This window comes from Symsagittifera roscoffensis, chromosome 10, assembly GCF_963678635.1.
Source record: "Symsagittifera roscoffensis chromosome 10, txSymRosc1.1, whole genome shotgun sequence".
Taxonomy (NCBI): domain Eukaryota; kingdom Metazoa; phylum Xenacoelomorpha; order Acoela; family Convolutidae; genus Symsagittifera; species Symsagittifera roscoffensis.
This window is the reverse complement of record NC_087071.1, coordinates 12,419,572-12,429,497: the sequence shown is the minus strand read 5'-3', so window position 1 is coordinate 12,429,497 and position 9,926 is coordinate 12,419,572. Positions and strand designations below refer to the sequence as shown.

General features: G+C 31.5%; 1 long non-coding RNA gene across 1 annotated transcript; it reads left to right on the top strand.

Annotated features, from left to right (window-relative positions):
• Positions 1 to 3,014: 3,014 nt before the first annotated feature.
• LOC134855613 (uncharacterized) lies at positions 3,015 to 5,780 on the top strand. Its single transcript, XR_010164515.1, has 3 exons — positions 3,015 to 3,120; positions 5,465 to 5,552; positions 5,664 to 5,780. It is a non-coding gene; the product is annotated as an uncharacterized LOC134855613 (long non-coding RNA).
• Positions 5,781 to 9,926: the final 4,146 nt, after the last annotated feature.

The following is a 9,926-nucleotide window of genomic DNA, read 5'->3' as shown; positions in this document are numbered from 1 at the left end:
TTAAAGACTGCCATTTTGGTCAATTTGGGACAATTAACGCGCGATATATTTTGCGCTATTAACGCGTAAGCGGAGATTTAATCCGTCTTAGAAATCGTTCCAAATTGGCTCATTGATGCTTTTATGCCATATTTGATTTGTAAATAGGCGCAAAATCTATCAATATGACGTGTGGGGGATGTTTTTACATAAAATTTTTTTTTCAAAAATTTGTTTTTGTTTTTTCTATTAAGATCTCACTTTCTCACTAATTAGCCAAAATGAACAGCAGCACATCTCAATTGCATCAAATGTGAGCTCCATTAAACAGCTGGTGGTTCAATGAGTTCCCGGCCACACTTAATAATTGAATAATTATTTGTAGTTTCAGCGATTCGCAGAGAAAATTTGAAAGGCTATCTAGACTGTTAAAGCATAGTCCATTTCTCTTATTTCCCGACGTTCCAGACCGAGTTGTTTTGTTCAGCGAAGCTCTTTTTTGCAACCAAAGACATTTTTTTGCCTCTAGAAATTTTTTGTGGTACCACTTTTGCAGCCGCTTGATGAAAACAGGAACCAAAGTATTCAAAAATTGGCGTTTTGATCAAAACTTTGCTAAATATAAACAAGTTGGTGCTTCACGATGACAAATAAAAGTCGACAAAATTTTTTCAAAAAATCATTTTTGCGCACTACTAGAGTTTTTCGCGAGATTCATTACGCATGACTGATTCAGTGCGAGCTTACATTTTCTACAAAGTATACCGGGCAAGGGAGAGTTGGAGTTAGCTTTGAAGTTTGATACTTTCAAATCTGCTTTTCTTTGATGCATAAAAATTTGGATCTAGTTAACAATCTCTTCCCTATGGTACCCACTTAAGAATCTCCACCCCTATAAATTAATACAGTAAACAAGCACTGAGCTTTCTATTGAGAATTCTAATTTTGCTGCATTCTGATTGGTCGAAAAATCGACCATTTTGACTTACTTAACAATCTCCCCCCTTTCTTGAAAGGGGGGGGGGGGGATTGCTAAGTAGATCCAAGCTTATTTGCCATAATTTATTTGTTACAAGGAGCGAAATCTATCCTTTTGAACTTTATATGGCGTGTGGGGGGATGATTTCCATTTAAAAAATCAAATTTTAGAAAAAAAAATTAATTTTGCTTTTTTAAATTTTTTTAATGTTATTATTGCTCCATAAACTTTAAAAGGCAGTAGGAACACTCAGGGCTTCACCCTGATACGAACAGTCTTGCTATAAATGTTTGATTACTATCAATATTTGTCAAACTGGAAGGCCAGCTTAAGAACAAACATCTTGAAGATGAGTTCAAAAGCATATGACTGCTTAGTTTTAGTCAATTTGAAAGTTTAATTAACTTGAAATGATTGAATAATTTGGACTCTAACTTTTCCTACTCTTTCAAAGAATATCTTTGTTCATGCATGCCTTGGGCCATATATATAGATTGATCAAATGTTACAATTGCCAACTAATGATCTCTGTAAAATTATATCCTTTCGTAAATATTGTACATAATTATTGATTTAGTTATGCAAATTATACAAATAGGGATCTTAAATCTCAAATTGGCACCAAAACAATGAAAACTGACGGTTTTTATAAGATATTCAACTTTGTTTTGCTTCAGTTTATTTTAATTACATACGGATTACGCTTTGATGAAAACTTGATCGCAAAAAAATCAAGATCTCTTATTTTGGATGGTGTCAACAGGGGTGTTTAAAGTTTTCACATCAAAATATTATCACACACTACAAAACAACTTTTGTTTTTTGTTCAAAAACCACTTGCGAAGAAATTTTTGTATTGTAACAAACTTATTCTCAGTAATGAAAACATTGCTTAAAATAGAACGCTTAAAATCATTAATTGGTTTGGAAACAAGCTGAACGCATATCAAAGAAAATGTTCGCTAGAAAATGAGTGTCTTAATGAGAAAATTGAATTATTTTCAATTCTTATTTCGTTTTAAACGTGCTTCTATATCATTCCGATCGCTGTAGCTGGGGACCGGAGTCTAGGTCGGCAAATTAACTTTTGACCGACGCGACCCACATTTGGTAATTCCCAGTCATTTTGACTTGCCATTGGCATTTCTAGACTAAACCTTTGCAGATCAGGACCTGCGCGACCAAAAAACCAGTGCCACCGACGCAAAAATCCGGAGTAAAGACGTGTTCGGATAAATTTTCTCAAAAAATTCCAGTTATCAAACCAATTTCAAGGAGAGATAACATATTTTAGTTTTATAGTTTTTTTTCAGCTGCAGCCAATTTTTTACTGTTGGGAACACAGAATGACTCAACTTTGAAAATTTAACTTATGAGTAAATCTAAATTTTTTCTCAGGTTTTGTGTAAAGCATTAAATATATTTTAAGATAAGCTTGCTTACTCTAACGAATACTTCGCGAACAGCCATAGCAAATGTTATTTTCTCCATGTTTAACTGGTTTTTGCCCTTGTAATTGGAAAACTGCTTCAATTAAAATAAAAAACACCCCGTGTACAGTGAGCCAAGGCGTTTTTATGCCATATTGAAACATAGCGGAGTTTTCTGTGGAGCGACTCTTATTGGTGATCGTTTCTTACTCACTGCAGCTCATTGTGTTGCTTCATCGGATCGTGAGTACCTCCAAAAATTTGTATATATATATATATATATATATATATATATATATATATATATATATATATATGTTAAAATATATAATACTGTTGGAAAATATATATGTTAAAATATGTAATAGTTTTTTTCTACTGTTTGGAAACGAGACTGACTGAACTTTGAAAAATAAACTTATGAGTAAATCTAAGGTTTTCCTCAGCTTTTGCGTAAGCCATTTTAGTACAGAAATTTCAAGATAAGCTTGCGTACTCTAACAAACACTTCGCGAACAGCCATAGAAAGTTTCTCCATGTTTAACTGATTTTTGCCCTTGTATTTGGAAAACTGCTTCATTTAAAATAAAAAATTGAGCACCCCGTGTGTAGTGAGCCAAGAGCCAAGACGCTTTTAAGCCAAATTGAAATTTAACGGACTCTTCTGTGGAGCGACTCTCATTGGTGATCGTTTCTTACTCACTGCAGCTCATTGTGTTGCTTCATCGGATCGTGAGTACCTTCCAAAATTTGTATATATATTATATGATATAGTATAATATAAATTAAATAACTATATACATGTGTTTCTCACTGCATCGAGCTGTTTCGTAAATGCCGAAAATTATTTGAACATGGTAGAAATATATAAATTCTTGGATCAAAACGTCATTCAATTGTCAATTAGTTATATTATAACTGCATCAAATTCTTTCTCTGAGAAAAATTAGCTGTTTTCTCAAATCAGTTATCAACCGCAAATATAACAAGACTGCTCGCATAAGGGCGAAGCCCTGAAAGTTTCGACTGCCTTTTAAGGTCTATGGAGCTATAATTACATGAAAAATTTCAATGTAAAAAATTTTTTTTTAAAAATGTAAAAAAAAAACATCACCCCACACGTCATATTATTTTTAAAGTGGTAGGTTTTGCGGCTATTAACAAATCAATTATGGCATATAAGCTTCCTTGAACCAATTTGGAACAATTTCTAAGACAAATTAAATCTCGCTTACGCGTTAATAGCGCGAAATTTATCGCGCGTTAATTGTCCCAAATTAGCCAAATTGGCAATCTTTAAACCCCCATAACTTTACGAAAAATGATCACAAGTGAAATATCTTTTCTAATTTGTGCTCAGGACAACAATACCTTTCGAATAATATTTAAAAAATTCCGTCAAAAATGGCTAGTTAAAAAGTCGAATTTTGTCTGAAGAAAAAAAAAACCACCCCGAGCACAAATATTCCGTTACTTTCGTATCAAAAAACGGAACAATTACTTGAAAATAACTACAACAAAAGGTCAAAATAAGAGAGCTTTTTGAGCTTGGAAAACAAGAAAATTCGACTGTGAATAACCAGCAGCAAATCAAGTTGAAAAAAAAATGAAAACACAAACAAGACTGCTCATATTAGGGCGAAGCCTTGAATGTTCTGACTGCCTTTTAAGGTTTATGGAGCAGTAATAACATTAAAAAACAAATTAAATAAAACGAAAAAAAAAATTTTCTAAAACTTGAAATTTTTTTTAAACCATCCCCACACGCCAAATAAAGTTGAAAAAGATAGATTTCGCTCCTTGTAAAAAATGAATTATTGCAAATAAACTTCTTTCAACCAATTTGGAACGATTTCAATGACGGATTAACTCTCCGCTTGCGCGTAAATAGCGCGAAATATATCGCGCGTTAATTGTCCCAAATTGGCCTAAATGGCAATCTTTAAACCCCCGTAATTTTACGAAAAAAAATTAAACCCCCGTAATTTTACGTAAATAGCGCGAAATATATGGCGCGTTAAATGTCCCAAATTGGCCAAAATGGCAATCTTTAAACCCCCGTAATTTTACGAAGCAATACTTAATATCATTAAAAATTTAAATATACACCATATAAATTAATAAAGGATAGATTGCGCTCCTTTTAACAAATCAATTATGTCAAGTAAGCTTCTTTCAACCAATTTGGAACACTTTCTAGACGGATTAAGTTTCCGCTTACGCCTTAATAGCGCGAAGTATATAGCGCGTTAATAGTCCCAAATTGGCCAAAATGGTAATCTTTAAACCCCCATCACTTTACAAAAAATGATCACAGGTGAAATATCTTTTCAAACTTGTGCTCAGGACAACAATACCTTTCGAATAATATTTGAAAAATTCCGTCAAAAATGGCTAGTTAAAAATTCGAAGTTTGTCTGAAGAAAAAAAAACCCACCCCGAGCACAAATATTCTATTACTTTCGTATCGAAAGCCGGAACAAAAACTAATTTGAAATGGAAAAAAATAAAACATTGGAAGCAAATATTTGGAATCCAAAATGATACGAAACAATTTCAAAAGAAATTTAGTGATCGGAATACTGGCAGTAAAGCATTCTCATTTTTTCCCAATCATTCTTCCCTTGCGCACACTCCTGTAGTCAAAGTATTTTTTGTTGCTATGTCGTCCTAATTCCGATCACCAAAAATGTATCAGTTTACCAAGATAAACTACATCCAAAGCAATATACAAAATGTAAACGCATTTTTTTTCAAAAGCTACGCTTGCATATTGCAAATGTTTTTTTTTGTGATTGCAACGAATCCAGATTCTAAAGTTAAATGTTTTGAGAAGATGTTGGGACAAAAAAAGTTGCATGCAAGGTTTTCCTGTGAATCTTCTGCAAAAACTTTTGCTCGTGGCCAAAACTTGATTATAATTTAAAACAGTCAAGCATTTCTCTCATATTATTTTTACTTTGAAGGGTAAGAAATGAGACCGAAAAAGTTCACACAGAATGAAACTTTTAAGGAAACAAACGAAGTCATTGAAATTATCTGTAAAATGTGTTTCTATAAAATATGTTGTTATCAGGACCACATATTAGAATTGAAGTAGGAGATTTCACGCGGCATGGAAGGAAGCAATATTATGAAGTTAAACGAATTTTTGTGGCTCCAGGGTAAGTATAGTTACCCTTTCTTTTTTTTATCTACAGTTATAGTTAGTTTCCATCAATCAAATGATGTTTTATTTGTGATTATTTAGAACTGCTTTGTTTCTCTTTGATTAGATACAAGCAACGAGAGTGCCCTTTGAACGATTTATCAATTGTTGAAACCGTTCAGAAAATTAGTTAAGCAAAAACGCGGGCCTTAAAAATATGCAGGAACAATCTTTTCCAATAAATGTAACCCGCTTCAAAAAAGTATTGAGTTTCAAATGATACAATTTTAGTCAATTAAAAAACACATTTAGTGTAGTTTTTTGCAGAAAACGTGTGTTTTCATTTGGTTTTCCACCTTTTTTCATCATTTTCCAAAAATCTAATCGCTCTCACAATTAAAACTTTTTGCTTATGAGGATGTTTTTGCTCTCTAATTCTTCTTTTTGAGATTGCAGCCTAGTGTTAAAAAATACAAATCTGTGAAAACAAAATTTTTTCAAGAGTTCGAAAAGCACAAATTTAAAACACACAAAACCTATTGAAGATACTTTAATTGAGATCTTTCTTGACACTTAGTTTTCAACGTATCATGACCAATAACTAAAAATAAAAACACATTTTTTCAGAGTGTAGAAACAAATCTTCTTCTAAGATTTAAACAAACGCAAAAACTTTCAAATTTTGGAACAATAAAATGCAGCATTTTGAAATAAGAATAGAATTGTTTTATTCAAAAATTTATAGTTTTATAAGAACAATCAAATTTAAAACGAAACCAAAGTTTTGCAAAATATTAGCTGTTGTAAGATATTACAAAAATATTAGTTGTTCTTTTTTTTAGAATTTGATGTAAAGTTGATATTTTTTGCGATAAAGAAAAAAAAATAAATCGAACTTGCAATCCATGCAGCACTATGTTTATTTCACTGGGTTTCAACGACCGAATGATAAAGTCCCGGGTTGACCTCCATAGACCGAAAATGCTAATCATACAATTTCATACACTTAGTCTATGGAAAAATGACTAATTTTTTTTTCAGGAAACAAAAATTAAAAAACGTTTTCAGTCGTAGCAGCCCAAAAAAGGCTTAAATGTTTTCCCAGCATTTGAATTGATTGTAAAAAGCTTTTTTTTTTACAAAAAAATTTGAAAAAAAAAATTCTAATCATACAATTTCTATATATCCAAATGACTAATGTACAATATTCATACAAATTTCATACATTTTTTGCAAAATGAGCTTTATCGAATTTCAAAGGTATTTTATAGTTGTTTTGGTATCGAAATTGGTATCTCTTCATAAAAAAAAGGGGAAAAAATGGTATGAAAAAAATGCTAACCATACAATTTCCATATATGGAAATTGTATGATTAGAATTTTTTTTTCAATTTTTTTTGTGAAAAAAAAGCTTTTTACAATCAATTCAACTGCTGGCAAAACATTTAAGCCTTTTTTGGGCTGCTACGACTGACAACTTTGAATTTTTTTAATTTTTGTTTTCTGAAAAAAAACACTAGTCATACAATTTCCATATATGGAAATTGTATGACCAGCATTTTTTTTGATGGCATTTTTTGTGTTTTTTTTCAACCGCACATTGATTTTCGTATTCAAACAAACATTTTTTGAAAAAAAAATTTTGCATGCAAAATTTAATTTTTTGTGTGTATAACGTAGTCCTGGATATAATAATATTGGATTTTTGTTCCTTTTCTCGTCATATTTTTTTTTTAAAAACGCTTAAAACTCCTTTTTCTTTTGTATGACATGCTTTTGTATGCCTTGATCAATGTCTGGTAATTTAAAAATTCAAAAGTTCATTACTTTCGTTATATTATTTGTCTGAGACAGTAGTAACACATATCAAGCTGTTTCCAATGCATTTTTAATGCAAGACGGCCAAACCGTTGGTTACTACGTTTGAGTAACCATGGTTTATGTCATTTGTGCTCGGTTACGAACACAACCAAAAATTTTGAGAAATTAAAATGTAAAAAATCAATATTTATGTTTTATGGAAAAATGCTAGTCATACAATTTCCATATATGAAAAAATACTAACCATAGACCTTTCATGCAATTTTCTGTACGTATGGAATTGTATGGAAAGTGTATGACTAGCATTGTTCCATATATGGAAATTGTATGACTAGTGTTTTTGGTCATCCCGGGGTTCGTGCACTTGATCGTGAAAGGCGTTTAATTGCAATCCGTCTGGTCAAGAGTCTTTCAGATTTTTTGTATTTCCATAATTGTATATCATGCTAAAAAGTTATGGAAAAGGTGACTCTTTTGCTTAATTTTTTTGTACTATGAGGTAAAAAGCAGTGGTTAAATGTTTTTTTTTTCACTGTTGATTTATCAGGTTTTACGACTCTTACAAAAAATTACTATGATGATCTCAGAATGGGTCTGATGTAGAAATTATCCAGAACATATACATAATTCGTTACTTTTTCTCCTGTTAAAGATATCTAGGAGTAAAAAAAAAACAGTTCGATTCAGCTAGTGCTGCTCATTGTGCTTCAGAACAAACAACCCGGTTTGATCACTGATTGTTATTTATTGCCAAAAATCAGTAAATAAAGATTAGAGAAATACCACGATTAATCATTCAGTGCAACTTCAACCTTGATCATCGATGATTAAACTCTAATCTTTGAACATTCCAGAACAGCGCAAATTTTTATAAATCCCATCGCGGACGCAAATTTTTGATTTTTAAGTCAAATAAAAAATAGATCAAAAACAAAACGCGTGAGAGAAATATTTTAAGATGAGGCACAAATTACTAAATTTATTTTAAAAATGTTTCAGCAAATTGTAAAACTTTTGACCAAGTCATAATCCTTTGTTTTTTGTTACAAGACAACTCTTTATAATATTGAAGGCAAAATATTTCATTGAAATCCGAAGTTTTCTTTAATTATTTGGTTGCAGTATTTTGTCATTTTTTTGTTAAATGAGGTATTTCCTTGAAATAATTTTGTTAAAGTTAGGAACTATAATGTTTTGATATTACCTCTGGTAGATTAATGATAGTAAGGTAAAAATGAATAGCCGAATCTGAAAGTAAAGTATATTATCGGTTCAAAATTGGAAAAGATTACGAAGAGAGAGAATTCCTGTTGAAGACCTCCCATTGGTTACTTTGGGTGCGTGTGGTATGGGCTCTGTTACGCCTCCAAGATCAGAAATGAAATTCGCCGACACACTTCAAGGGAACACTAAACGATTTTACAGATAAATGAATATTTTTTCTAATAGAATTCTAATATCTTGGTCGAGTTTGTTTGCGTTTAAAAAAATTGTAATATCTTGATTGAATGTTTCTGAACTTTTAAGAGTTCTAATATCTTGATTGAACGTTTTTGATTTTTTGAAAATTCTAATATTTTCTAAAAAGGTTAAATTAGCCCCAATTTTAGGAAATATTGTGTTTTCTCTGGGTGAGAATTTCAAGCTATTCATCGAATGAAAAAAAACGCAATCTTCCGCTTTTTTACTCTATGCTGTAATACCCAGCAGATATTTTTGGTCTTGCAAAGCTGGTACAGAAGACGACCAAGGCAATTTACCATTAGCAACAGATAAAATTGACGACAAAACAAAGCCAAATATCTACTTGATAGCAAATGTGATGTAAGTAAATTTTTCAAAAGGAGGTATTTTTCATAAAAAGAGGTATTTTTCAAAACTTGAATTAAATATCAAGCGATGATCAAAAATTTACAAACTCTATAAACTTCCGACAAATTTGATCAAAATTTAAAATTTATAAGAATTGCAGCAAAACTTACCAAATTTGAGCATTTTCCAGCAAACCAACGACTAAAAATCACTCGAACATCTTGTAAAGATATCCTCAATTGCCGTTTTATAGGTCCTATAATTTAGATTTATAATACAAGAACCCGTTTTCATTACTTTTTCAGTTTTGGTTACAAAATTAATTTTGTGTTCTTTTCAATACCAGAGATATTATTGTACGAGCGTCTGTTTGAATCGATCCATTCGTTTGGTTTGGAGTTCTGTAATGAAACTCAGATTTGTACTTCGCCTGTGAACGAAAGAAGTAAATTGGGAATCATGGACAACGGAGCTCCATTATACAAGCTCAGTAGAAACAGTTTGGAGGTTAGTTATTCCTAACTAGTTTTTTTAAATTTGTTTATGGTTATGATGATTGCATTTGGTCATTTCCATCATGAATAAATCGACTTCCGTATCGAATAATTTGAGCTTGACTTTTTCAATTTTGGATTCCAAAAAAATTTTGCTGCTTCATGAATTAAGTGCTGCGCTGAGAAGTCTGTGGTACCGCAACTGCTCCTGCATTTGCAGTAACCATATTATGGCCTTGGCCTAATTGTTCATATTGTTATCT